Below are 24,774 nucleotides of genomic sequence, written 5' to 3'. Positions count from 1 at the left end.
TTTGCGGCACAGAAACGTCACTTTGCGGCACAGAAACGTCACTTTTCTGCACACTAATGTCAAATATCTTATACTGTGAGAAAATATCAAGTTTGCTAACATAAAACCGTGCAGAAAAGTGCACTTTGAATAGTGGTTGTAGAAAAAATGTATTTTTCTACAACCACTATTGAAAGTGCACTTTTCTGCACGGTTTTATGTTAGCAAACTTGATATTTTCTCACAGTATAAGATATTTGACATTAGTGTGCAGAAAAGTGACGTTTCTGTGCCGCAAAGTGACGTTTCTGTGCCGCAAAGTTCTTTTCTGCACAATTGACTACCTCATTCTGAGTAACGTTATATTCTGTTTACATCCGTGGACTACCGCATTCTGAGTAACGTTATATTCTGTTTACATCCGTGGTTAAACTTTAGACAAATATATAACCTATAAGACAAATATTATATTTAACTATAGCATATAAACTAAATTATGGATGTTACAACTGTTTTATTTTACAATTTTATTCTTATTAAACATTTTATAATTATCAAATAACCAATAAGGATTTAGCAACCTGTGCAAGAGACGTCGAATGAAGTAGGTTTTGTGTAAATCCGTGACTGCATAAATATAATGTCAATAATGTGTAATAATTCATGCCCCGCGCACTCTAATAAAAAATATGTAATCGTATTTATTTTCCTTCCATTTTGTCAGAGGCGCTGATGTCGGCATTCTGATTGGTGAAACATGACTTTTGACAAATCCTGCGCTATCTGTGAATCTGTGTTCAGTGTTCGTGTTCGTTCGTTCGTTGTCGTTCAGTTATTTTATATGGTCGGTTATGTGATGGGTTTGTGTCACCATAAAAAGCTGATATTCAGTCGTGTTTTTTGATATTTTGTAATCGAGTACCTTTTTAAAGGTAAGTTTTTCTGATTGTAAGGTAGAGATTTTCTGATTGTAGGTACTGTTTATCCAACAGTTTCAAATACACACTTTATTTCGCGTTTTGTTGTTAGGTCTAATGGCTCCGTTCAGCTGTTGTGTGCAGACGATGGAAAAGTTCAACAAGTAAACATTTATTTAATCCAAATTAAATACTCATATTTCTATGTAAAATGTCACATTATTTTATAAATAAATAAGTAAGAAACAAAAGTTGTTTGTGTTTTACCTTTATTGTCCACTTGAATAAAATATTAAATATTGGAAGTACCGTATGGAGGCTATTTACCTAGCATGGAGGCTAGATTATGGCACCCTTCCTATCCAATCAAAAACAAGAACGTTTAAAATTTCACACCTATCATGTCGAAGCTACAGACCACTTATGTGGAGGCCAGATTTGTAGTATCCTTCCATTTAACCAGGAGCTGAGATGGCGCTGAAATACGTGTCATGTTTTTTAAAGAGTAAGATCGCATTCTACCAAATCACACAACACTTTTTTCTATGTAATAATTGTTTAAATTTAAACAAATTAAGGCAGTGCATTAATTTTTTAACTGATTTCTGTGTAATTTATTTAGGTATAAGGGATTTAAATTGACTAATAGTAGGTATTAATTAAATACAGTTTAAAATTTATCACATAGGTACCTATTATAATTAATCGTCGTTTGGAAATTGTGATTTTTATTTTTAGGAAAAACTGTGCTTGTAGAAAAAGTATAGTGTGAAACACGTGCAGAAAGATAATTTCTCACTCGTTTGAATTGCGGCACTCGCTTGCGCTCGTACCGCAACTTTTCAAACTCGTGAGAAATTAGTATCTTTCTGCACTTGTTGCACAATATACTAATTTCGAATTGTAATACATAATATATTTAAATTACACACTTGTTCACTGTAAAAGTTATTCATTTTTTCTTAATTTCAAATTAAATTTTTAATTTTTCCAGTGTGTTTTATTTATTCTACACAACTTAATGCAGTTTTGTCCTACAATTTACGAGAAACCAATCACACCTCTCGATTTGACATTCAACATAATAATTTAAAGTTATGTGAAGATTTATTATCTATCATTATTTTTGAATTGAAATATTTTCATAAATTATAATAAAACACGAATCTATGTATGGATACTTAATTGAGATGACGGAAAATTACAATTGTTTTAGTTTTTAGTATATTAAAAAATGCGGTCTGTCGCACAGCCCCGTTTTTACCTAGTTTGATACAATATTTTCGTTGAACTGGCAACGTTGCCCTAGAAATTGGAATGACACTTGTGACAAGATCAACTTACACAACTTGAAAAACACGATTTTTGGTTATAAGAGTTATACCAGTTTTTTTTTGACGCGAAGTGTACCAAGCTATCATTTATAAACATATTATACTAGCACTAGCACTTGACTTTAAAGAGAGTGTCCCTGTCTCGTGTAGGATATTATGTACACTATTAATATTAATCCTTGACCTCTTGCTTGGTGCTAGTTCTTCATTCTGAGGCCGCTTTATGGAAAATATGTTATTTTATCATGTATTAGAGATATACAGGCTAGCGAGAAAGTATGGAAACACGGCAATATCTCGGAAACCGCTCGAACGATTTTTAAAGATTTTGGTGGGTAAGGGTTTTATAATTAGTCCAGAAAGCCACTGCGCATCCGTTAGGAAAAATATTCTAATTCGGATTTTTTGCACAATCTTACTAAAAAAGGACCCCTTTTAACAAATTTGCATGTTGCCAGGACCAAAAGTTGGTCAAAAATTTTTTAAACGTTTTTTTTTTTGTTTTTTTCCTAAAATTATTTTTTTGCATGGAACAAAATTTTTTTAGGTTTTTTGGATCATTCCAAACAGAAAAGGTCTTTAGTGACTTTTCTCTAAAGTTGATAGTTTTTGACATATAAGCGATTAAAAATTGAAAAATTGCGAAATCGGCCATTTTTAACCCTCAAAAGCTATGTAAAAAACTGAAAATTTGAATGTTGCCAAGGTAGGTAGATATTCTTTAAACATCGATTGATGAAATCCCGAAGAGTTTTTTGCAATAGAATATTCAAAACTCCTTTGTTTCGTAATTGTTAATCAAGCGTGCGCGACACTATTTTCCACCGTTGCATGTGTATGCAGTATGGTGCAAATGAAAGAATAAATTCGGTATTTCGTAAACCAGCGACTTTAAGGAAAAATCCTGAAACAGGTCGATTTTTATTTTTAATTTATGATATTGTGACATATATGGTATACTAGTGGCGTCATCCATCTGGGCGTGATGACGTAATCGACGATTTTTTTAAATGAGAATAGGAGTCGTGTGCTAGCTCATTTGAAAGGTTCTTCAATTCTCTATCCAGTAATATAAACATTTACATAATTATTTTTACAGGGTGTCCAATAATTTAATTTTTTTGTCAATTTGCCAAATGATTTAATTTAATAAAAAAATTTTGGACACCCTGTATAAATAATTATGTACATGTTTATATTACTGAATAGAGAATTGAAGAACCTTTCAAATGAGCCAGCACACGACCCGTATTCTCATTAAAAAAATCATCGATTACGTCATCACGCCGAGATGGATGACGTCACTAGTATACTATATATGCCACAATATCATAACTTAAAAATAAAAACCGACCTGTTTTGGGATTTTTCCTTAAAGTCACCGGTTTACGAAATAACGAATTTATTCATTTATATTTAATACGGAAAATAGTGTCGCGCACGCTTGATTGGCAATTAAAAAACAAAGGGGTTTTTGATATTGTATTGCCAAAAATTCTTCGGGATTTCATCAATCGATGTTTAAAGAATATCTACCTACCTTGGCAACATTCAAATTTTCAGTTTTTCACATAGTTTTTGAGGGTTAAAAATGGCCGATTTCGCAATTTTTCAATTTTTAATCGCTTATATGTCAAAAACTATCAACTTTAGAGAAAAGTCACTAAAGACCTCTGGATTCAACGACAGGCAGTACACTGGAGCAGCGTTCCTGGACGTAAGCAAAGCGTTCGACAGAGTATGGCATAAGGGGCTTCTATACAAAATGAGGGGCTACGGGTACAGCGGGGCTATGACGAGGCTAATCTCATCGTACTTGGGCGGCCGGAGTTTCAGGGTTCGGATAGGACAAGTCCTGTCCGAACTCGGGAACCCGGAGGCTGGAGTACCCCAGGGAGCGGTCCTGTCACCCCTGCTGTACACGATATACACCGCTGACGTACCTAGAACACCAGGTACCCTTATGAGCCTATACGCCGACGATACAGCGATAGCGGCCAAACACAGAAATGTAGATATAGCAGTGACCAACCTGCAAACAGCACTACAAGAAGTAGAGGAATGGAGTATAAAATGGAAGATAGCCATCAACTCGGAAAAGACACAAGCGGTTCTATACAAGAAAGGAAGACAACAACCAGAGGAACAGCTGACGGTACAGAACACCCCCATCGAGTGGAAAAACGAAGCTAAATACCTAGGAGTCATCATGGACAAAGGATTAACCTTCCAAAAACATGTAGAAGCCACAGTCCATAAGGCCAACATAGCAAAAGCAACACTAAGAGGACTTACAGGCAGAAAAAGCAAATTAAGACTTAAAACAAGGTTAAGATTGATAAACAGTATTATACTACCGGTATTAACATACGCATCTCTCGCATGGGGACAAGCATGTAACACCCACAAAAAGAAGATCCAAGCGGTCCACAACAGCAGCTTGAGAGAAGCCGCCAGAGTCCCAAGATACGTCGCAGAAAGATTCCTGTTCAGAGAACTCCAACAGGTGAGAGTCACCGAAATCATGACAGACAAAGCAAGGGTCAAATTCGCGGAACTGGAGCACCACCCAAGTCATATACTGCGAGAGATGCTAAGGTATGATGAGTTCCACCGATGGAAGCATAGAAGACCGAAACAGCAAATAGTGGAATAAAGTGATCAAAAGTGAAAAGTGATATAGTCTGTTCGTAGTGTAACGGTCACGTTACTAACTTAACTCTTTAATTATTTTTATAATTATTTTCCTTCGCTCTCCCATTTAAATTCTCTAATTCCTCGTATAGGACCACTGACGTGACGTCATACCTCGGTGATGGAACATACTCCACCTATCGAGAATTATTTCGCGTTCGGTGAGTTTGACGTCGTACTCTTGGAAGGAGAGACGAATGTTCATCACTTGACCTGTGGCTGTAGGTGAAGTTGGTTGCTACCATAGAATATTAGAATGGCGGTTGGTTTTTTATTTTATAACATCAGTGAAAAGAAAAAAAATTACCACAAATGGTTTTCTACAGTAGGGTGGCATGTGGGTAGAACAACCCCTCTTGGAATCGGAATAGAAATCACCGGTAATAAAACCTTTTTATAATAATTTTTTTTGTTAGCCTTGAATATTAAAATATTAGTCCCATTGTTAAAATTTCTTAGTCAACTCATTATTTGGATTTTATGTAGATTCGATTATTGAGTATTCATTCAAAGAAAATTATACATTAATATATTTTTTTGGTTAGACATAACCAAACATATGCAGTCCTCAAATTAATATTGGAAATAAGTATCATTTCTCTGTAGGTTTTTGAATATCCAATATTTTATAAATTCAATATTTTTACAGATATTTCCTTAAATTAATCATATTCAAATTACAAATTCCATGTCATTTGTTCATGTATTCACACTAAAAATAGTTCAAGGTTACTTGAGATTGGTTTTTGTTACATTTTTAATGGTCTGTTTTTCTATACTATTGCTTCTAAAAAGTTCCTCAATTATTTCTTCTTCCCTTTACTTTTTGCTCATGTTTGAAATGAGAAATAAAACTGGGAATATTTTTTTAGCCATTTTGGAGTAACCACATGGTGAACTCATAGCCCTTTGACACCTAGGGAAACCACTACAGCCACAGTCAAGTCGCCAGGGAATACATCCTTTTGGGAGCAAGCTATGGGAGCGTTCCAGCTCAATTTTCGTCTTGGCACCTGGGCCTACAGGAGTCATGGGGTCGCACCATCCTGGTGCATCATTTTCTAGGATGCAACCGCAACCTCGTTTGGGAACATTTAGTGAGGTGTTTTAGTAACTATTGGTTTTTTTTTATATTTCAGACTATCTGTTAAATACACTATGTTTTTTTTTCAGATTTAGGTTACCTCTGGTTTTTTTTTGACATATTTGTATATTAGATTATTTCGTTCCCAAACTTTGTATCTACGGTAACTTCTTGTGCACAGGAATAAGCCTAGAGAAAATTAGGTTTTTAATGCTTTATTATTGCTTTGATATTGGTTTATGTAATTTGGGTAAATTTATTTTTTTAATATTACTAGCTTGTTTCCCAAATATTTTACTGTTATTCGCTTTATTCCATTTGTTCGGTTAATTTAGGTCATCGTCGGTATTCATCTCAACTTCATTTCTACTTTAGTCAATTGTATATTTAACTTTATTTATTCATTATTGTATTTTCCCTTAGTGAGGCTTGGGCCTATTTATTTGTATTATTTTCATCTTTGTCGGTTTCAATTCAGTTGTACGTAGCAGGCGTACTATAACCATTTGGTAGAAGACTTATGTAATTTTGTACCCTATATGTTAGTGAGAGGTACTTATACCTGTAATTTTGTAACAGATAACATTATTGTTGTTATCTTAGAGATAACTTTTTGTATAACTTATGTCATTTTAGAGTCACATGATATACACTTTGTGTAACTCAGAGATTGTCAAAAATCTAGTAGTTATTTTTAATAAATATGTATTTATTTTGTATATCAATTATTTTATTATTCCTTTATGTTCATTATTACAGGTTTAATATATTTAATATTGGAAAGCAGTGTAAGATACCTGGGAAAATGATCGAAGATCATTTTCATGGCGCCCATGATTAGTTAGTTTTATTTATTTTGTTCTTTTTTAGTCATTATTCATCTCCATTCATTTTCAGTCCATTATTCTTATTTTATTATTTCATCTTCTAGTCATCATTACTATCTATATAGAGCTACTGTTCTTCGACAGGCATGCAAACGAGCCGTATCCATCCTTGAGTGTCAAGTTGCTCTCTTGCATCTATAGCTAGCCAACTCTATTCAGTTTGCCTCTGTCTCTTCCCACTTCTACTTCTATCCCTTCTAATCCCCCTTTCTTCAGTACTACTGCACTTTAGTAGTATTTTTATTTTATTTTTTCCTATTGCGGCTTCTCAACGTAGAAGTCACTTCATCCTTTTCTTCCCCCACACACCACTATCTCTCTTCATTTTTAGTTACCAAATCTTTTCTTTTTTTCCTTACTTCTGTTGGAGTACCTATATCTTTCTTTTTACTTTCACTCCAACAGAAGTTTTCTTCATTTTTGTTACACTGGCGCCCAACGTGGGGCACGAACCCACGACCCTGAGATTAAGAGTCTCATGCTCTTTTATTTAAATCTACTAAATCAACTTGAACACAATTTGGTCTTTTTGGTATGTGTCACAGAGGACTGGTACTATGAGTTTGGACGGTGTCCAACGATAGGTTAGTTTATAGTAGTGTAGTATTCATAGGTTCTTGATATATTTTAGATATTTGTTTTCTTCACGGCTGTGTTGGATCCCACAGCGTGTGATTTTTCTCTGTGGATATTTGTATGGAGTATCTATATGGGTATATATATGTGTGTATATATATGTATATATATGTATGTGTGTGTGTATATATATATGTGTATATAATAATAAAAAAAAATTGTTCATAAGATCAATTTTTTTTTTCTTACAAGTAATGGGGGAATGTAACGATGAGTGATACTCATCGTCACTTTATAATATGCATTTCAAAATATTTATTAGGAAAAGCAACTCCCAATAAGTATACAACCAAATATACCTCAGCGTGTAGTAGGTATTGCCTAGATTTTTACTATTTGGATGATGTTTGTAACTTTTGGGGAAATTCAAGTTTTATAAGTTGGTTCGCCTGGCGATGCCGGCATCCGGCTGGCGTGTTGGTCATTTCGGCAACCGCAGCGGTCCGGCACTTAGTTTTCGGCTTTTGATAAGGCAACAGTTCAATCTCCGCCGGTGGCCATTGCATAAGAAATAGAAATTTGGTTGACATATTAATTCATAAGAAGAGTAATTTACGTTGGAGGAAGTTTTGTTTTGGTTTTGTAGTGTGGAGTGTTTTAAGAGAAGAGTTTTTATTTTTCAACTCCGTTTTTGGAAAGCAATGGGTATGTATGAATGTCACATAGCTATGGTTTTTCATTTCTTTTCCGTGAAAAAAAAAGGTAACTGTCTAAATCATTTCTAATACCATGTTTAGATTAGATTGAAAACATTGCTATTCTTCAGTTATCACAGTTTCAATATCTACTTCTAATCTACGTTCTACAGATCAAAAAAATTCCAAGAATTACATTTTCACTCCACAAGTTTGAAATCAATGATAAGCTAATTCTCTCCTTTAAATAACTCCAGAGTGTAATCTTTGATTGCAAGATCCCCATTTACTTGTCTAAATACTTTCTTATATTCGTTTAAAAAGCTGTTTCCATTCAAGGATAATCAAGGTCAATGAACTTTAAGCATGGACATCAAACTTCAATTTTTACTTAGATTTTTTCTCTGTCAAGTTCTGATAAGGTGATACACCTTTTTGTAGAGGCCCTGTTTCATATATGCTCAAGGCCAACCAGCTGATCAAGGTTTGTTTTTTAGCCACTGGTGGAGAAGGAGAAGTAGAAGATTAAGTCAAGTCACAGCTTTTGTTTTTTTTGGAAATGGAATAAAATAATTTTGGGAAATTTTGGGCGATTTTGTTACTTTTATGGAATATATGTTGATTTGCCAGTCATAGAAGCGTACCTCCTTGTGGATGACAGTACCCCCCAGGTTTGGGAAAGATTGGAGGATAACTTGGATCTCCAATCATTCATCTAGCAGGATTTTGGAGAAGAAACCAGCTCTCACTTGTAGAAGCAACAGGTTTTATAGTAAAATTTACGTTTTCAAATTTTGTTCAATAATATCTTTCAACTTTAATAGTTTTAATAACTTTGAAATAAATAACCTTAATAAAAATATAAACTCACTTTGCTAAAATTTAATAACTGTCTAATATTTAATATTTTTCAACAAATTTTACCTTTCACCGCTCACATCATTAATTTAAAATAATCTGAAGGTTATAAATCATCGTGTAAAGGTGTTGTATACAATATCTAGGTGTTTATTCCCTTATTTCATAACCTTTATTTCAGTTATTAGATATTGTACTCAGGTTTATCACTTTAGGTCAGATACGGAATTGTCAGCCAATATTGTGATCAATATCAATATAATATTTTTGTTTAGGTAAATAACTTGTAATTTCAAATAACTGTCTTGGTATAATTAATTAAATTTTTGTGTTTTATTTTTTTTTCTGTAACTCTCAGTGTCGACAGGAGCGTATCCTTCTAGTACGACAGGTACTAGTTAGCTAGTGTATAAATTTGTATATATAGGGGTTATAGGTATTTTTTTTTTCATTAAATTGGTTGGTTGTACATACTTATATGTTTTATTATCCTACCTTTTAATAGTATTAGTTAGGTACAGCAATATAGGTCACGTGGAGAGCAATATATTCTATTCTTTCCTGGCGCTCAACACTACTTCTGAATATCTTCTTGGTCAATAGTTCTTTTCTTGTCATTACTCCTTATATTAATTTATTTTCTTTATCATTCAAGTATTTCAGTAGGTACCGTCTTACTAGGGCATGCAAATACGGCCTGATCCTTCCCTGAGCCCTACTGTTTAGTCTCTTCAATTTCCAGCTAGCCTATTTTGAGGAAACTTCCATAAATAAGTAATTACCCTTTAAAGCAATATCTATTCTGCCACAACACAACCTCGTTTCGTTACAATTGGCGCCCAATGCGTGGTGCCAACCGTTTTATGGTTCTAAGACAGTAGTTCTTTTAGTTCAATTTTCTTTTATTGGAATTTTCTGTTTTATTAACTTTTTGATATCTTTGTATACATGTTACTTCTGATTTATTTTTGGTCTTTTTATTTTTATTAATACTAAACAGGTAGACTTATGCTGCTTTTGGTTTTGATTAGTTGATTTCGATACCTCATTTTTAGTTTTAGTGGTACAGCTCATATTTTAGTTTGAATTTTGTATTTTTATTGGAAACTTATTTGTGTATTTAGAATGAGTATACATGACTGACATTATGTTCTATTATTATGGATTTTTAGTCCTTCTACCAATGGTAGTATGTTTGCACGTACAATTAATTATTGACTATATGCATATATTTTTTTTCTAGTGTGGTTATATTTTACACCTAACTAGAAATTATTTTCAGTATTTAGGTATTTTATTTACTTTATTGATTTGATTATTTATATATTTTGCTGGCATTTTGATTTGTTGGTGTGTCGCTAATATTTTCTCCATATGTATCTGTGTCTTACAAACTTTAGATTATATTTTATATTTGTTATTTTTGATATTTGGGTTGTTTGGTAAGACAGGCACACACCACAAAGCAATATCAGTCCAGACATTAGTTTCTATACATGATACGTTGAATTCACATGGTTCGGATGGTTACAGATGGTCATCCAAACTATTTTTCTTTAATTGGTAGTGTTAAACATAACAATTATAATTATTGTATAGTAAAGTAGTTCCATTATCCATCTCAGTTCTAGTTTTATTATTGTTGATAATAATATATCAATGTGGGTACCATAATATAATGCTCATAGAAATCAGATACTTTAGGTTGAGATTTAAACATAAATCTTTTATTAGTTAGTAACATTGGTACTTTTTCTATTAAGTTTAGAACAATCCTCAGAAGAAGATTGACTTAACGGTGTCGTTCAAGCTAATCTCTTCTTCTGTTTGTCTTTAGCTTAGCTCAATCGTTAGTATGGTTAGAAATTTTAGTCTGATTTTTTTTTACCATCTGATAATGCAGGTACCCACATATATTGCTTGATTTCATCTTTGGCTTAGTTTTGATGACTTTTATTTATTACTTATTAATTTAATTATTATGTAGTACTTTATGTATGAGTTTTTTTTTTTGGTATTAGGTATGGTGCATTTTAATTATTATTATGAGTCAATATTATTAATTGCTAATCCTGTCAGTAGGATTATCCAATTAATAAAAACTTCACTTGTATTTTTGTCTAGTTTTTGCACACCTAACCCTTAAGTTAGAAGGGTTGTTGATTATTATATATTTATATATATTTGGATAGGTGAACTCATACAAGTACTCTTGTTTAATATGGATATTATTATGGAACTATGTTGCACTACCATATCTCAGGTTATATTATTTTGAATATTTGATTACTTACTAATTTTTTATCATATTTATATCTTGTTATTGCATTTGCCATATTGGAAAGATGTGGTTGTTAATTTGTTATTGGGTTACTCTATTGACATTTGTCACAGATATCTTAAGTACATTATAATAATTCAGACCCTTATTTCCTATACATTATGATTCTGGAATTAGTTTGGAATTTTGATGTAAGTATGTGTGAATTCTTAAGTCTTTCATATTATTTCCTCTAAGAATTAGTCTGTGTGTACTAGGATTTAGTGAATACGTGGGTTCGAAGTTGTTGTTCGGTACGTGGCCAGTGCTGTTCGATTAAATTTCGTAATCTATGTCTTTCATGGCTGAGTATGCAGATGTTTATTTATCATAATATTTCTGGTCAGGAAATGCCTGCAGCATGTCCTAACTATTCTTGTCTAATTGGTCCAATTATTCCAGTTACATATTTACAATTTGATAGGGAAGTATTTAGTTTATATTTTATCTCGTACTTCATAGTATGTTTGTTGTTGACTATCCCTATACGCAGTAGGTTTGTTAAGTCAGTATTTGGAGTGTTTAGACAAATGAGTTGTTCATCAGAGTATATTCCCACTTCTTTCCTTAGGCATTAGTTGCTATTCAGATTCTGGAATATTTCCTGAATAATTCCACGTATGTGAGAATGCATGAATTTGCAGTTTTATTTAAAATTGTGCTTGTTCTCGTCAATTTTTTTTCCCTATCACTTATCATATTTTTTTCTTCCTATTATTTATCATAGTGCCATAGACCTTGTAAGTTCACCATTCATTCTGTTTTCTTTCTTACTTATTCTTATATTAGTACCTTATCTGAGTCTGGTTATTCTCATACATCTGTTGTAGCAACATGCTATAGTTCGCGAATACCAGCACGAATTAAGTTTATGTAGTTTCTATAATATCTTAGTCAATACATTTTAGGTATTTATCTTCCTTTTGATTTAGTTAGGTTACATCTCTGTTACTTAGTCTGTTAGTAATTTTTTATTCTGACTTATTTTGATTACTTAGTTTGGATAGGTTCATATTACCGGATGAGGGTGTATGTAGACCTAATTTATTTATTTTGTTCAGTATTAGTTACCATTGGATCCAATAATTTAGTTTATTTAGTATTAGTAAGAATTGGTCCATAAATTTGCCTGATCGTTCTTCTTTGGATATACTCCTATATAAATCTGGTGTCCATTGATAGTCCGATTCTGGATAAGTGTCCGATTCTTCATTTATTTGGTGTATTTAGTTGGATAGGTTCGTATTACCGGATGTGGGTGTACGTAGACCTGATCTGTTTATGTGGTTTAGTATTGGTGTGAATTGGTCCATAAATTTGCCTGGTCGTTCTTCTTTGGATATGCCTTTTATGAATCTGGTGTCCACTGATAGTTCGACTTTGGATTAAGTGTCCGATGTCACATCTATTTTGGTTATTGAGTTTTGGATTCCTTTGGTATGTTTATTATTGGTATTATTTGGCATTAGTGAGAGTTGTTCCATAAATCTTCCTGATTGTTCTTCTCTGGATATACTATTATGAATCTGGTGTCCATTGTCAGTTCAATTTTGGATTAAGTGTTCAATTCTTTACTTATTTTAGTTACTGATTTTTTTTTATTCACTTTGGTATATTTACTTTTGAAATGGTTCGAATTGGCTCACATCTTTTTCCTGGTTGTTCCGTCCTTGGATATACCCTTTATAAATCTGATGTCCATGGATAGTTCAATTTTGGTTTTAGTGCCCAATTCGACACTTAGCATTATTATGAACTTTAGTACAATATTTAGTTTTGTTTTGATTTTTAAGCAATATTATGTTAATATTTGGTAGCAGAGAGTAACATAGTAACCTTCTAATATGAATTTGAGTAATTTATTTATTTTTCCTGATCATCAGTTCATTCTTATTGGTAATCTTGCGAATCAACGTGGATTGTTAGACTATTGTAAATTTAGTTGTTAATATTTTGAGGTTTAAAAAAAAATTTCTTTGATAAATTTTTTCCGAGTAGAAGGGGATTGTAACGGTCACGTTACTAACTTAACTCTTTAATTATTTTTATAATTATTTTCCTTCGCTCTCCCATTTAAATTCTCTAATTCCTCGTATAGGACCACTGACGTGACGTCATACCTCGGTGATGGAACATACTCCACCTATCGAGAATTATTTCGCGTTCGGTGAGTTTGACGTCGTACTCTTGGAAGGAGAGACGAATGTTCATCACTTGACCTGTGGCTGTAGGTGAAGTTGGTTGCTACCATAGAATATTAGAATGGCGGTTGGTTTTTTATTTTATAACATCAGTGAAAAGAAAAAAAATTACCACAAATGGTTTTCTACAGTAGGGTGGCATGTGGGTAGAACAACCCCTCTTGGAATCGGAATAGAAATCACCGGTAATAAAACCTTTTTATAATAATTTTTTTTGTTAGCCTTGAATATTAAAATATTAGTCCCATTGTTAAAATTTCTTAGTCAACTCATTATTTGGATTATATGTAGATTCGATTATTGAGTATTCATTCAAAGAAAATTATACATTAATATATTTTTTTGGTTAGACATAACCAAACATATGCAGTCCTCAAATTAATATTGGAAATAAGTATCATTTCTCTGTAGGTTTTTGAATATCCAATATTTTATAAATTCAATATTTTTACAGATATTTCCTTAAATTAATCATATTCAAATTACAAATTCCATGTCATTTGTTCATGTATTCACACTAAAAATAGTTCAAGGTTACTTGAGATTGGTTTTTGTTACATTTTTAATGGTCTGTTTTTCTATACTATTGCTTCTAAAAAGTTCCTCAATTATTTCTTCTTCCCTTTACTTTTTGCTCATGTTTGAAATGAGAAATAAAACTGGGAATATTTTTTTAGCCATTTTGGAGTAACCACATGGTGAACTCATAGCCCTTTGACACCTAGGGAAACCACTACAGCCACAGTCAAGTCGCCAGGGAATACATCCTTTTGGGAGCAAGCTATGGGAGCGTTCCAGCTCAATTTTCGTCTTGGCACCTGGGCCTACAGGAGTCATGGGGTCGCACCATCCTGGTGCATCATTTTCTAGGATGCAACCGCAACCTCGTTTGGGAACATTTAGTGAGGTGTTTTAGTAACTATTGGTTTTTTTTTATATTTCAGACTATCTGTTAAATACACTATGTTTTTTTTTCAGATTTAGGTTACCTCTGGTTTTTTTTTTGACATATTTGTATATTAGATTATTTGGTTCCCAAACTTTGTATCTACGGTAACTTCTTGTGCACAGGAATAAGCCTAGAGAAAATTAGGTTTTTAATGCTTTATTATTGCTTTGATATTGGTTTATGTAATTTGGGTAAATTTATTTTTTTAATATTACTAGCTTGTTTCCCAAATATTTTACTGTTATTCGCTTTATTCCATTTGTTCGGTTAATTTAGGTCATCGTCGGTATTCATCTCAACTTCATTTCTACTTTAGTCAATTGTATATTTAACTTTATTTATTCATTATTGTATTTTCCCTTAGTGAGGCTTGGGCCTATTTATTTGTATTATTTTCATCTTTGTCGGTTTCAATTCAGTTGTACGTAGCAGGCGTACTATAACCATTTGGTAGAAGACTTATGTAATTTTGTACCCTATATGTTAGTGAGAGGTACTTATACCTGTAATTTTGTAACAGATAACATTATTGTTGTTATCTTAGAGATAACTTTTTGTATAACTTATGTCATTTTAGAGTCACATGATATACACTTTGTGTAACTCAGAGATTGTCAAAAATCTAGTAGTTATTTTTAATAAATATGTATTTATTTTGTATATCAATTATTTTATTATTCCTTTATGTTCATTATTACAGGTTTAATATATTTAATATTGGAAAGCAGTGTAAGATACCTGGGAAAATGATCGAAGATCATTTTCATGGCGCCCATGATTAGTTAGTTTTATTTATTTTGTTCTTTTTTAGTCATTATTCATCTCCATTCATTTTCAGTCCATTATTCTTATTTTATTATTTCATCTTCTAGTCATCATTACTATCTATATATAGCTACTGTTCTTCGACAGGCATGCAAACGAGCCGTATCCATCCTTGAGTGTCAAGTTGCTCTCTTGCATCTATAGCTAGCCAACTCTATTCAGTTTGCCTCTGTCTCTTCCCACTTCTACTTCTATCCCTTCTAATCCCCCTTTCTTCAGTACTACTGCACTTTAGTAGTATTTTTATTTTATTTTTTCCTATTGCGGCTTCTCAACGTAGAAGTCACTTCATCCTTTTCTTCCCCCACACACCACTATCTCTCTTCATTTTTAGTTACCAAATCTTTTCTTTTTTTCCTTACTTCTGTTGGAGTACCTATATCTTTCTTTTTACTTTCACTCCAACAGAAGTTTTCTTCATTTTTGTTACAGTAGCTCAAAACAAGTGCCGAAGATAGCGTTACATACGGAGATCCAACACCACGATCACCTCTAAGGTAAGACAATTCTAGAAAATTATAGAAGGTCGCAGGCCCCCAAAAAAATATATATAAAAAAATAAAAAAGGCGTAAGCCCCCAAAAAAAATATAAAAAACCATAAAAAACACATAAAAACTCGAGCAACAAGTCATTGGGCGGAGCCCAACAGGGCTCAGCACGATGACTTGGGGCCCAAGCAAGCAATTTTTAGTACCGCGGTTAAGTAAGTAAGACGATAAAGGCATAGAGCGCATCACGCTGAGCCTAAGATTTTTGCATTCGATTAGGGTACCACATGGAATCTTATTACCCAGGATTCCATTGTGAAGAGCATTTGGCTACGATAGTTGTGCCCTCATCGCGCATCAGCGTGCTATGGGGGGGAAAGGGATGGCCTGGGGCATTGGAGCGAGGTGGGGTGATCCCTGTTTTCACTCGGGTCAAAACACCTCGCCCCAATGAATTGTTACACCCGAATGTACTCTTTCGAGAGGGTGGACATTCCCACAGGTCGGGTTAAATCAAATTGCTTGCTTGCTTGCACTAAAGACCTTTTCTGTTTGGAATGATCCAAGAAACCTAAAAAAAATTTGTTCCATGCAAAAAAATTAATTTTAGGAAAAAAACAAAAAAAAAACGTTTAAAAAATTTTTGAACAACTTTTGGTCCTGGCAACATGCAAATTTGTTAAAAGGGGTCCTTTTTGAGTAAGATTGTGCAAAAAATCCGAATTAGAATATTTTTCCTAGCGGATGCGCAGTGGCTTTCTGGACTAAATACGGTTGATTTACGAAGTTCAATTGCTTGTATCGATTTGTATTTAGAAAAAACAGAAGAAGAAACATTACACGGAATTATTGCAATTTTACAACAAACATGAGATGCGGAAAATGATAAAAATGGCAAAATATTTGAAACGAATGAAATGTCATAATAGGAACAAATAAAATACAGGGTAGCGAGAAAATATGGAAACACGGTAATTTCTCGGAAACCACTGTAACGATTTTTATAGATATTGGTGCAAACGTCAAACTGAAAGTACCGATTAAAATCTGGTCCCAGTAAAATTAATTTTTCTGTGGATATTTAACGGCTCTTTCGTTCAGTACGCGTCAATTTCGATTTATCTAAAACCAATTTATCAATTCACAAAAGTTTTGGAAAGTTTTTTAAAGTGAATTGTTCAGTTCACTATAATGGGGGAAGAAGATCCCCTGATGAAGGGGGAACACAAAATATGGACTTGGAAAATAGTTTGGAGATCCAAAATATACCAAATAATGCTCAAGTTGAAAATAATGCTGTCGTTGATAAGGAGCCATCCAAAAAAATGTTTAATTTGCAGAAAGATCATCTTTATTCTAATAAAGTGTATATTTTCATTGAAAAATCAAATAAAGAAGAGAATATGGGTAAAATTCACGCAATGAAGATAGGCCACATTCTCCATAATATTCTTGCTGTCCAAAACATAATTAGCATCAGTGGTGTAGGTAAGAATAGAGTAAGAGTTGAGTTAAAATCAATAAAAGATGCTAATAAATTAATTCATGACAAACGTTTACAAGACCATAATATAAATGCTTTCATTCCTAATAATTTGTTGCAAAGAAAAGCCATTATCAGAAATGTTGATACAAGTTTTAATGATAAATATCTGTTTGAAAATATTATCTCTCCTATAACTATAACAGAGGTAAGTAGATTTAAAAGAAAAATAATCGTAGACGGAGAAAATACTTATATACCAAGACAGATGATTTTATTGACTTTTGAAGGCAATGTACTACCTACACATGTTTTTCTTAACAGTGTTTCATGTGCAGTCGAATCTTATATACATAAAGTTGTTCAGTGCTTCAGGTGTCTTGAACATGGACACGTAGCAAAAAATTGTCGCAGCACTAAAACTCTCTGCCTTAATTGTACAAAAGAAAAAGACGACACACATGAATGTAGAGATCCGCAAGATAGTTTCTGCAAACATTGTAAGACTGACCAGCATAAATCTATTTCTAAAAGTTGTCCTATATTCATTGAGTAAAACAAAATTAAAAAATTTATGGCTGAGCAAAATTTAACCTTTTTTGAAGCAAAAAATAATCTTCGGAATAACTATTCTTCGACTTTAAATACAAATAATAGATTTTCAGTTTTGGATACTCAAAGCATGGATAGTTTCCCTAATCTTCCTCAAGTAAAAACAAATGCCTACAACTTCAATAATAAGCCTAGAGTTTCCTCCACAAACCCAACTACTTCACAGCAGAACAAAACCACCACATTTCCTGTGTATCCTTATTCACAAACTACGGAACCAAGAATCCCAGCTAAAAGAAAGAAATTGTCTGCTCCTGTAGAAACGCCAATATTCCCTTTCACGTTTGGGCCCAGTAAACCTTTACCTTCATTTGATAAATCTAACCTTGAAATTAATTCTAATGATTTTGTGTCCATGTTTACTAACATTTTTCAAAGTGTTTTAGATGATTTTAATTCTTTTGATATGATCTTAAAAACATTGATACTGATATTATTCGAAATAAAATAGGTCACTTTTATGGAAATGGCCAATAAAGGAAATAATAAATTAAAAATTTTGCAATGGAATGCTCAATCAGCAGTTTCTAATAAGATAAGTTTAGTGAAATGTTTAGAAGAACATCAAATTGATATAGCTTTATTATCCAAAACTTGGTTTAGGTCTGACCGACAGATTTCTTGTCGTGGTTACAATATTGTACGCAAAGATAGGGATGACGATTACGCCGGTGTTGCAATCCTAATTAAAAAAACTTTTAACTATACTCTAGCTAATGTTCGTCAAAATTTTTCTAATGAAATATTAATTTGTGGTATCCAGATCATAACTAATAATAATGAAAATTTTAAATGTTTTTCAGTCTACTGCCCACCCAACATAAGGACAAGCCGCTCAGATTGGGAAAATGTATTAAACACACTAAATGGTACAGGTATTATAGGAGGCGACTTCAATGCACACCATGAGATGTGGGGCTCATGTAAAATAAATCCCAAAGGAACTCAGGTATTAGACGTTCTTGAGAATACTGGTCTAGTGCTTTTGAATACTGGAGAACCTACCAGATATACAAGAAATAACATTAGATCTGTGGTTGACTTAACATTTTCGTCATCAGATCTTGCTATTGATTGTGAGTGGTATACACTTAAGGATGTGATGGGATCAGATCATTTTCCAGTTATTATCGAAATAGACAAACATTTATATCCAAATGATACAACTTTCAACTCTAAGACTAAATGGAATCTACGCAAGGCAAACTGGGATATATACGAAGATACAGCGTGTACATTTTTTACCGAAAATCATCCTGAAGATAATACAACGCAATCTAACTACGATTTTTTAATAGAAGGAATTAACGCTGCGGCCTCAACAGCAATACCTATAAACAAGTCTCCTAGAAATAAATTCACAAAAGTTTTACCACCTTGGTGGGACAACGAATGTGAGGCAGCTATAAAAGAGAGAAAACACAAACTGCATATTTATAAAATAAATAGCACTCTGGAAAATTACATAATGTGCAAAGAAGTTATAGCCAGAGTTAAGAAGTATCTCAAAGGAAAAGCTAAATATAACTGGCGTATGCGGTGTGCGAATTTAAACAAAAATACTCCAATTAAGGAGCTCTGGACCCAAGCAAAAAAAATGCAAAGACATACTAAAACCACTAAGAAATCTGGTAACTCTAACTATCAAGATCATTTTTTCGATATAATAGCTCCGCCAATGGTGTATAACAATATAAACCAGCGGTTCTCAATATTTTTGTGTCATGTACCACCAAATACTTTTTATTATTTTTGGTACCACCTAACTGAAATACACATCTAACTAGGTGATCTAATTAACTATAATAGTGGTGCTGATTTTGGCTGTTTTTGCGTTTTGTGTACCACCTCAAAAAATGAAATGTACCACCAGTGGTACATGTACCACAGATTGAGAACCGCTGATATAAACCATTTAATGACCAAGCGAGAACAAAACAAGGAAAATCATCGTATATTTTTGGAGCCTATAGGTTTAAATGAAATTGACTTTGCATTAGATAATAGAAAAAATACCTCTCCTGGATATGATCAAATTCGATATCCTATGCTTTATCATTTACCAATGAATGCTAAAATATTTTTAACCCAAATAATGAACGACATTTGGATACGCGGTGAATGTATCGAAGAGTGGAAAAAAGTTATTGTTGTGCCTATTCTGAAACCCGATAAAAACCCAGATGAAAGCGAATCATATCGACCCATTTCTTTGCTACCATGTATATTAAAAATGTTTGAAAGGATTGTCAAAAACAGATTGGAATGGTGGTTCAAGAACACAAATGCTTTTCCTCAAAGTCAGTACGGTTTTAAAATAAATTATGGCACTGGTGCTGCTGTTGGTCAACTGGTTACAGATATACAGCTGTGTCTTTCTCGAAATGACTACCAAGCTTCATTATTTCTTGATATAAAAGGAGCTTATGATAGTGTAGACTGGACTACGAAATAAAATGATCAACTTACAAATTCCAGAAGAAGTAGCAGACACCATACTTAAACTATACATAAATAGATCAGTAGCAATCAGAAAAGATAACGGCATCATTTCTGAATATCGTTTGGTAACAAAGGGTTTACTTCAAGGATCGGTTTTATCACCATTACTTTTCAATATATACACCTATGATTTACACAATATTTCACCTAATGCAAATGTTATTCAGTACGCTGATGATTTCGTCTTTTACACACATGCAAGAAGTTATGATAAAAGTTTACAAAGTTTGAATACAGCAGTTACACCTTTCATCCAGAATATAAGTAATCTAGGTTTTGATTTATCTCCACATAAATCAAAAGTGGTCATTTTCACCCGACACAATATTCCAAATTGTACGACCATACAGCTGAATGATATTAATTTTTCTTTAACCAACCAAATAAAATATCTCGGAATCACTCTAGATAAAAAATTAACCTTTAGAGCACACATTGAAGAAATTTTACAAAAATGTAGTAAGGGATTAAACTTCTTGAAATGTATTATGAGGACATGGTGGGGGGCGGATCCCCAAACAGCCTTGACTTTTTATAAATCATATATAAGGTCCATTATAGATTATGGCAGCTTCTTATATGGTAGTGCTAATAATAACTTATTAAAAAAATTAGATACTTTACAAAACAAAGCTTTGCGACTCTGCATTGGTGCAATGAAATCAACTCCAATTGAACCGTTAAGAGTAGAAACTGTGGAACCTCCATTAGAGCTGAGAAGGCAATTATTGGCAGAAAAAATGATAATCAAGTGCAAAGTCAAAAATTCATCACTTACTCAAAAGATCTCCACCCTAAATATTCAGGACCTTACAGGATCATACTGGTCCAATAGAAACTCACCTCCTTTATGTGAAGGATTTAGAAACTCAATAGACTTCTCCCCTACAACAGTTAAAGCCAACTTAAATGTTTTATTGTTGAACATTCAGGTAATTATACCTAGATATTCTGAATTAAGATATCTTAATAATGAAATAATCCTAATCAGCTATTAAACAAATATCAAATGTATACTGCTATTTACACAGGTGCATCAAAAGATCCTTATGGCACAGGTGCGGCGTTTATTGTCCCACTGCAAGTACAACGCAGATTTAAATTGAGTAGAAAAACATGCATTTTTACAGCAGAAGCGTTTGCTATTTTGAAAGCTATAGAATACATAATGGAAAATAACATTTCATACTCCATAATTTTTTCTGATTCACTTTCGGTTTTAAATAGTTTACAATCACATTTACAAATCAACTCCGCATATAGTCATCCTTACATAGCCAAAATAAAAACTTTGCTCTCTCAAATGCAAAAAACTAGAAAATTTATTTTTGTGTGGGTGAAAGCACACTCAGGTATCACATTCAATGAACAAGTTGATAAAGCGGCTAAAGAAAGCATACAGTTGGGAGAAGATGTTACACCCTTATTAACATTAGATGAGAGAATAAATATTGCTAAGGATAATTTATATAAAAAATGGTCTAAACAATACAAACATTTTATTTTGACAAAAGGCACAAGATATACATTACTAGAACCCGATATTCGAAAAAATTACTGGTTTAAAAATTATGATTATCCGAGAAGTTCCATAACAACCATAGCTCGGATGAAATTTGGACATGCTTGCTATCCGGCACATTTATACAAAATAAAAATAATTGATAACAATCTTTGTGATATTTGCAATGAAACGGCGGACTTGGATCATATATTTTTTAATTGTAAGAAGTACACACATCAGTCGGACATTCTTTCAAAAAATTTAAGAAGTTTAAACGTTTACGGTCCCTATAATGTTATGTATCTTTTGGCACTGAGTGATAAACGTATTTTTGATTTTATTTGTTTTTCCTATATGACTGTAAAATTAAGTTATAGAATGACTAGATTAGGCTTGTAACCTTAAATGTCTTTCCTTTTGATTGCCTACATGCCTGCCTTACCGTGTGGGGTGGGTATGTAGGTAATCAATAATTATTAAGAGAAAAGAAAAACCCTTGAATGAGAAAAGTGTGACCCTTGTCCTTATCCCAAAATTTTTATTAAGATTAATTTAGCAAAAATTCACTTTGAAAATAAAATATTTATTATATCTATTCTTAACAAAAAGGTCGGTCAGACTTAGATAACCTTAAATTAGATTAATAATTAGATAGTTTAGATAAGATATAATATTATGTTTATGTATGTACTATTTACTTTGTTTCTGGCCGCATGGTCTAATCCTAAAGCCAATAAAAAAAAATAGATATTGGTGGGTAAGGGTTTCTTAATACGGCCGATATTATAGTGGTAATTACAGTGTTGTCAAATCTTTCGTTTTTCTGGAAATCTAATGAACTTTCTTATTTCAAATGGAATATCCTATATATTATTTGCGTTTTGACATCCTTAAGAAATACTGATTATTTTTCATGTTACATTTCCTATACTTAAATGCCATAATTTCGGAGTTATTGCTACATTTAAAAAAAAATTTAAAACAAATAAAAATCAATTTTTTTGGCCGCGATAGACATTATTTTAGGTTATTTGGATCATTGGAAAAAAAAAGGTCTTTTGTAATTTTTCTTTAAAGTTAATCGTTTCCGAGTTATAAACAATGTAAAACTGAAAAGAATCAAAAATACAAAATTAGACTAGTAAATTTTCAAGATTCAAAAACACGTAAAAAAATAATTTTTGAATTAACGAAGTATCTATATCAAGCTCAAACCTTCCTTTATAGCTCTGTATAAGAATTTTTGGCACATTTTATTGTAAAACATTGTTTTTTTTTTTAATTGTTAATGAAGCGCATATCAGAGGACGGGAGATCGAGCTGAATTAACAACTGGAAAAAAATATTTTAAAATGAAACAAGCCCAAATTTCTTATTGGTAACTGATAAAATAAGGTTTGAGCTTAAATTTAAGCCTTTCGTAGTTTCAAAAATAATATTTTTTACTTGTATTTTTGAACCTAGAAAATCGTCATTTTTCGATTTTTTTCAGTTTTAAATTGTCTATAGCTTGGAAACGATTAAGTTTAGACAAAAATTACAAAAGGCCCTTTTCATTTCCAATGATTCAAAGAACCTAAAATAATGTCTATCTCGGCCGAAAAATTTGATTTTTATAATTTGTTAAATTATTTTTTTAACAAATGTAGCAATAACTCCGAAATTATAGCATTTAGGTATAGGAAATATAACATGAAAAATATTCAGTATTTCTTAAGAACGTCAAAACGCAAAAAATATACAGGATGTTCCATTTGAAATAAGAAAGTTCATTAGATTTCCAGAAAAACGAAAGATTTGACAACAATGTAATTGCCACTATAATATCGGCCGTATTAAAAAACCCTTGCCCACCAATATCTATAAAAATCGTTACAGTGGTTTTCGAGAAATTACCGTGTTTCCATATTTTCTCGCTACCCTGTATTTTATTGGTTCCTATTATGACATTTCATTCGTTTCAAATATTTTGCCATTTTTATCATTTTACGCATCTGATATTTGTTGTAAAATTGCAATAAATCCGTGTAATTTTTCTTCTTCTGTTGGAAAATTTTTCTTCTTCTGTGTCTTCTTCAGGAAGTGATGTAAAAACCGCAAGTATATATTTGTTTTCGACTTGCTAAGGCGCTTCGAATAATATATCGCTTGTACTATTTAGGTTATTTTAAAACAGAAGTTCCAGTAGCAACTCTAAAACTGGATGTCCAAGGTCAAATTTCTCATCTCTAATACCATCTTTGGGTTATACGCCTCATTCGACACCTCACTTGTCATTTTATCTGTTTTAATAACGGAGAAGTTACATATATTCGATTAAAGACATACATACGGATAGATAGACATGAAACAGGAAGTATATATTTGTGATCGTCTTGCTAAGGGGCTGTCCATTAATCACTTGGGGTTCGAAAGGGGGGGAGGGTTCCATAAAAAATCACGAAACATCACAAGGGGGAGGGGGGTCTAGTAATACTGTCACGTGTATTTATTTTTTAAGGAAAATGCCCGAAACTCAACTGAAAAGTGGCGTTACATGTATTTATTTTTTCGTCAAATGCACACAAAAATTGAAAGTGGGATTGGTGTGACTGATAAGAAAAAACCATTTCTCATTAAATCAATAACACATTAATTTTCTTTGGTTCCACCTTAATTTCTGTATCGACACGAGATACTTTACTTGGTAATTATTTTAAGTGCCTAGATAAGAAAGGACTCTTACGAATTCTTTTGTTTTGAATGCGTTTCCACTTAGGAATACTGGTCAGGACCCTGCCGTCTTCGATATGGGCTTTTAGTCTTAACATAATATACCTACTATCTGATAAATTGGTAAAGTGGTGGGAGTTATTCCGTTGTTTT

General features: G+C 32.6%; 3 long non-coding RNA genes across 3 annotated transcripts; all 3 read left to right on the top strand.

The window, feature by feature from the left end:
• The first annotated feature begins 674 nt into the window (after positions 1-674).
• LOC126887936 (uncharacterized) lies at positions 675-1,147 on the top strand. Its single transcript, XR_007699301.1, has 2 exons — positions 675-911; positions 1,009-1,147. It is a non-coding gene; the product is annotated as an uncharacterized LOC126887936 (long non-coding RNA).
• Positions 1,148-4,930: 3,783 nt separating this feature from the next.
• LOC126887934 (uncharacterized) lies at positions 4,931-6,727 on the top strand. Its single transcript, XR_007699299.1, has 2 exons — positions 4,931-5,304; positions 5,797-6,727. It is a non-coding gene; the product is annotated as an uncharacterized LOC126887934 (long non-coding RNA).
• Positions 6,728-11,032: 4,305 nt separating this feature from the next.
• Positions 11,033-15,154, top strand: LOC126887935 (uncharacterized). The gene is made up of 2 exons (XR_007699300.1): positions 11,033-13,730; positions 14,223-15,154. It is a non-coding gene; the product is annotated as an uncharacterized LOC126887935 (long non-coding RNA).
• Positions 15,155-24,774: the final 9,620 nt, after the last annotated feature.

The sequence above is a fragment of the Diabrotica virgifera genome, chromosome 7 (genome assembly GCF_917563875.1).
Source record: "Diabrotica virgifera virgifera chromosome 7, PGI_DIABVI_V3a".
Classification (NCBI taxonomy): domain Eukaryota; kingdom Metazoa; phylum Arthropoda; class Insecta; order Coleoptera; family Chrysomelidae; genus Diabrotica; species Diabrotica virgifera.
The sequence above is the reverse complement of the archived record's forward strand: the minus strand, read 5'-3'. Positions and strand labels throughout refer to the sequence as shown.